Source organism: Apodemus sylvaticus, chromosome 3, assembly GCF_947179515.1.
Source record: "Apodemus sylvaticus chromosome 3, mApoSyl1.1, whole genome shotgun sequence".
Classification (NCBI taxonomy): Eukaryota; Metazoa; Chordata; class Mammalia; order Rodentia; family Muridae; genus Apodemus; species Apodemus sylvaticus.
In genome coordinates, this window is record NC_067474.1 from 59,807,038 (window position 1) to 59,813,037 (window position 6,000).

Below are 6,000 nucleotides of genomic sequence, written 5' to 3' on the forward strand. Positions count from 1 at the left end.
TTTTCCTGCATTTGCTATCTCTATATTGGCGATTCAGATATTTCTTTTAAAAAACCAGGTCTACCAGAAGCCTCTAACAGGATTATATCTTGAATGGGACTTAAGGTGCAACTAAAAAGTTCTAGAAGTGTTTATGGTGAAACCGTCATGGAGCACTTTGACTTCCAGCAGCTAGGAAAATAAGTCTGCTGGGTGGGAGTTGTGACAGCAGCCCAGGCTAGTCAGCGGGGCGGGCCCCAAGATCTAACTAGCCATGGGCATGCTTGGGTGAAATGCCAGCAGACGTGAGGAGGCATCTGAGGCCTATTGGCAGGGCCTAGGTAAAGGCCCGCTACAAAGCCTGTGTTCCTGCCTTGGCTTAACTTCTGCTAAGGAACCCAGCTGCAGGGATGATGTGTAGGAACTACAGTCTTCCAGAGGATGGTGTAGATTCCCAGAACCCATGTAATGATGGACTCTAAAGGCTTATACAATGAACACAGCCACCTGTCAGCCCCACATTCAGGCTTCTCAGCATGATGGAACCTTCTCTGGTGTATTCCTTCCTGTTGAGATGTGCCATCCCGAGGGCTGTGCAGACCGACAAAACATTGCCCTTTTCTGTGACCTTCAGCTTTCTCCAGGCCGTGCTGACATCAATTTTAATGAGGCTGATGATACTGCTATGATGACAGTTTGGAAAGGGAGTCAAGTTACCAGCCTGCTTCAAAGGCTGCCAAGGAGTCGCAGAAAACCAAGATCACAACAAGCATGAAAGTCCTTCCCAGATCTGATTAGCCGGCCTAGTAGATAATTTGATGGGCGTAGAAGGGATGGGAGGACTGACATGTTAGGATGGGGTTATTTTCCCGTACAGCAAAGGGCTTGAAGACTGGCTATGTAGATGAGAACTGTCCTGCGGAGATTTTTTTTATGGAGAGAGAGGGTCTCAGGTGCCAGAGTGCTGGGATCTGGTGGTTTTGCTGGTGTTGGGTTCTTCAAACCACTTCCTCTTGAGCAAGCAGATACTCCAGAGCTGTCCAGGTCTCTGCAGACCATTCTGAATTCTGTCTAACCAGCAGTGAGTTATTTCTAGTGCCCTTCCCCCTCATCATCCAGAATAGCAAATAAGGGTTTGAATTAGTGGGGGATATCACCTAAGCTTGAGTCTCGGGGGAGAAAGGCAGATCAAGAGTGGGTGGCCAGAAGACAAGACCAGATAAGGGCTGTGCTCTGCCCCAGCCTCCACACATCTAGAGAATTTAGCAACACCAGTTAAGTTCATCGTGCTGGTCTGTTAGGATTCTGGGTGTGAATTAGCATGAACAGGATACTCATTAACAACAAAAAAATTGGCTTTCAGCTGGAGGAAGAGAACCTGAGAAGGTGACTGGATTCTTGAGGACAGATAATCTTAGCCTTCCGTTTCCCTGTAAACAATGAGTGAATCCCATTTGAGGGACTGAAACAGGATTTTCAAGGTAGCCACACAGCCAGGAATGGCTAACTGATCAAAGATTCCAACCCAGTGCTTCATAATCCAAACTGCTATTTGTTGCTTGGGCTCCTGGCTTCCAGGTCAGTTCGGTTTCTTTTGTTCTTGAGACAGAGTTTCTCTGTGTAGCCCTGGCTGTCCTGGAACTTACTTTGTAGACCAGGCTGGTCTTGAACTCACAGAGATCCTCCTACCTCTGCCTCCCAAGGGCCGAGGTTGTCGATATGTGCTATCCTGCCTGGCTTTGGCTCTGCTCAGTTCTGAGGAGAAAGTTGTAGTAGGGCTTGTAATTAAAGGAGGATGGATCTATTTTGCCCATACTTTCAGATTTTGGTTTATGGGCCCTTGATGAACCTTAAGAGAAGGCCAGGGGAGTATGTGGTGAAGGCTCCTCATCTCATGAAAAGCTAAGAACTCAATGTTCACACTGGCTAACGACATTTTTTTTCCCAGAAGTTAAGGACTGGCAGGTGAAGTCTATGGTGCTGGAGCCAGGGACCACTTAGGTTGTGATTCAGTGTAAGTACTGGTTGGGCTGCCCCTCTTCGTTGAGGTGGCCTGCACAGAGGCACCTTGGTGAACTCTGTTCTCCATCTGTAAAGTGGGGCTGGCCTTGCTGAGGCAGTGCGTTGACTGGGCTGTATCCCTAAGGGGCACTGTGTAGACAGGCCGGGGAACGGGTCATCCAAGGGGCTTCTGTGGTTAACAGACTGAGTATGCATTCAGCCAGGGTCTGGGCATGTGAGTAGTCCTCAGTTGTGTAAGACTGACTAGGTCCTCAGCATGTGAGACCTGTGACTGTGAAAGGGAAGAGGGAAGCCATTGTCTGGGCAATAGCCATGGTATTGGGAAGTCTAACAGAAGGGAACACAGCCACAGCCTTTGGTGTGGGAATCCCTGTCAGGCCATTGTCTTGATCAAGTTCAGAGAGTGGTGGGACTGTGGACTGCTCTGACCTGTTACTGGTTCCCTGGGTCTAAAGCCATTTCCATGGTCACAGCCACCTGCAAGGTCTGTCTGCAAGCAGCTGTACCCTATTTTTGTTGATGTTTGTTTGTTTGGTTTTTCGAGACAGGGTTTCTCTGTGTAGCTCTGGCTGTCTTGGAACTTACTGTGTAGACCAGGCTGGCCTCAAACTCAGAAATCCACCTGCCTCTGCCTCCCAAGTGCTGGGATTAGAGGCGTGCACCACCACTGCCTGGCTATTTCTTTGTTTTGAGGCAGGGTTTCTCTGGGTAGCCCTGGCTGACCTGGAGCTCACTTTATAGACCAGGCTGGCCTCGAACTTACAGAGATCTGCCTGCCTCCACCTCACTAGTTCTAGGATCAAAGGCTTGCCTCTTCTGTTTTTAAATGGAGTCTGTCTGTGTTATACTCAACAATCCTCCAGCCTGCCTAGCTGGGACTACAGGTGCACGCCTCACCTTGCCTTGAGTCCTGTTTTTGAAGATGACAGTGAGGATGGTCCCGGATGTGTGTCCATGGCATGCTATGGTTTTCAGGGTTCTTTCAGACAGATTATCTGTTGTAAGGAGGTAGCGCGGGGATTCTCACCTTCCCGACGAGGGAATTAAAGCTCAGAGACCCTGCCTGGTCCCCACACAGAACAAGGACAAAGGCTCTTCCTACCTGTGCCATTTCTAGGGAGAAACCACTGTGTGTGTGTGTGTGTGTGTGTCTGTGTCTCTGTGTGTCTCTGTGAAAGCCTGCCAGACTTCAGCCTTGAAAGAAGCTTGTGGTTGAGGGTCCACTAAGAGAAATTGGAAGCCGAGATCTCTGCCTGATGCAAGTGGTTGATTTCATCAGATAAATGACAGAAAAAAAGAAGGCTGAGGAAGTTCAAGTGCCTGGTGACATCCTCCTCGGCCCACAGTGAGGCCTCTCTCCCTGCTTGTCCGCATAGCTGTTGTCTAGTGAAGCCCCACTGAGGAGCTCTCTTACCTCCCAGTGCCTGCGGGGCCCTCCCGACGCAGAGTCCCCCACAACTGCTCCCCGCCTCCCTTTGCAGCCGTTCCCTCTGCCAGCTGCTTCCTCACATCCTGTGGGGAGCGTTCTACGTTCCTGGGTACTTCTCTTCATGCCTCCCCCGCAGCCTGGACCCTCCATCAGCACCAGGACTCCCCTCCGCCTCACCTCCACACGGAGCAAAGACATCAGCTCCACAAGATTCTGCAGGAAACTTCTACAAGTTTATCCGATGGTCTGGTGGCACCACCTTGGTCCCCGGCCAAGCTGTCTTCTCCCAGACTTGCTCTCTCCCTTGTCCGACGGCGCACACCATGAGCTGTGTGCCTCTTGCTGGGTCTAGGACTCCGTCCTGCACTTGCCTCTAGCCAAACGCAGTGGATTCCTGGAGCCGCCCTAGCTGACACTACCTGCCTACAGGGATCTCCACAGACATGCAGAGGCAGCTTCCAGACCTTGGCCTAAGATGTCTTTCTGTGTATGCATGTGAGAGAGAGGAGAGAGAGAGAAGGAGAATTCTTCCCCAGCTATTTTGGATTAAGGCCTACACTAATGACCTCATATTAACTGGATTTTTGTTGTTATCATCGTTGTTACAATGATCCTATTTCCAAATTGAGTTGCTTCTTGAGGTGCTGGGGTTAGGATTTCCACATGCGAATGTGAAGGTGACAGGCATTAGCCCCAAAACAAAACAAGCGATCCCTGAGGCTTTCTGAAAACAGTCCTCACATCTCCAGGTCAGGTGCTTGGAACACAATGTGGAAAGAAAAAAAAAATGTTACCCATTTTTAGGGTAAAAGTTTGGGCTCTGTCAGCCCCCACAGGCTAGGCACAACCCAGCCCTCCGCCTCTATAATCAGAGAGAAGAGTGAAAACAAGAGAGAGAGATCCTTTGGCCTAACTGGGGAGAGGAACAGATAACTGGGTCTGTGCCACCAGGCTTGTCTTTGGGGTCCTCACACGGGGTTTGGATGTAAGAAGTGGGCAAGAGATGTCCATTGAGATGTGGTATTTGGTCTGGAGAGATGGCTCAGCGGTTAAGAGCACTGACTGCTCTTCCAGAGGTCCTGAGTTCAATTCCCGGCAACCACATGTCCTGTGGGGAGAGAGCTCTGTACGTTCGTGGGCACTTGTCAGGAACCATCTTCTGTATTGGGATCCGGTGCCCTCTTCTGGTGTGTCTGAAGACAGGTATAGTGGACACGTATAGATAAAATAAACAATTCTTTTTAAAAAAATGAGATATGGTGTTTGATCCATTATCTTTGCAAGGTTTGATCAATTTTTTCCAAAGCATTCTTTTATTTTAATGATTATTTATTTCATGTATCTGAGTGGTTCTATCTGTATGTATACCTGCACGCCAGAAGAGGACATCAGGTCTCATTATGGGCCACCATGTGGTTCCTGGGAATTGAACTCTGGACCTCTGGAAGAACAGCCAGTACTCTTAACCGCCAGGCCATCTCTCCAGTCCTATCTGATCAATTTTTAATGTGTTAACTTCTGAGGGTTCAGCCTTCATGGGTAATTGTCCTCATGGTAGGGGACAGTCTGTCCATGAAATTTTGTTTTTCTTGAAACACAGCATGAGTCAAGAGAAAATGTTAGGGGCTAGAGAGATGGCACAGCGGTTAAGAGTACCAACTGGCTGGGTGGTGGTGGCGCACCCCTGTAATCCCAGCACTCTGGGAGGCAGAGACAGGTGGATTTCTGAGTTTGAGGCCAGCCTGGTCTACAGAGTGAGTTCCAGGACAGCCAGGGCTACACAGAGAAAGCCTGTCTCAAAAAAGCCAAAAAAAAAACAAAAAACAAAAAAAAAAAAAACAAAAAAAGAGCACCAACTGCTCTTCAAGAGGTCCTGAGTTCAATTCCCAGCAACCACATGGTGGCTTACAACCATCCGTAAAGAGATCTGATGCCACATCTTCTGATGTGTCTGAAGGCAGCAACTGTGTACTCAAATAAATAAATCTTAAAAAAAAAAAAAAAAAAAAGAAAAGAGAAAAGGTTAAAGTATGTCTTAGGCTGTGGATGAAGCTCTGTTGGTAAAATGCTAGCCTAGCATGCCCAGGAAAAAAACTGGTCTGGTGGTCCATGCTTGTAATCTCAGCACAGGAGCGGCAGAGGCAGGAGGGTCAGGAGTTCAAGACCAGCCTGTGCTGCAAGAGATCCCATCTCAATAAACAAGGCACCCGTTACAAGTCTTGGATTGTATTCTTCTGCCCCATCTTCAATGAACCATGGCCCTTCAACCCCTTCTTGGGCCCCTAGTGCGGCTCACAGGACTCGAAGAAACCTTCCTGAGGTTAACATCTGCTGTGAAGGGTGTCGAAGGGAGCAGGCAAGCAGACGCAGACGGTCCGTGAGGAGAGGGCAAGGCCATGGTGCTTCAGAGAGGTCATCACACGAAGAGAGATTCTGCTTTCTGCTGCCTGCCTCGGGGAGGGGTCTGGGTCAGGAGCCAGGGAAGAAACTACAAAACTAAACAACACGAAAGCACTCAGGGCAGGCCAGACTATGTAGACTACATTTCTCCTGGTCACTGTGATGATGTT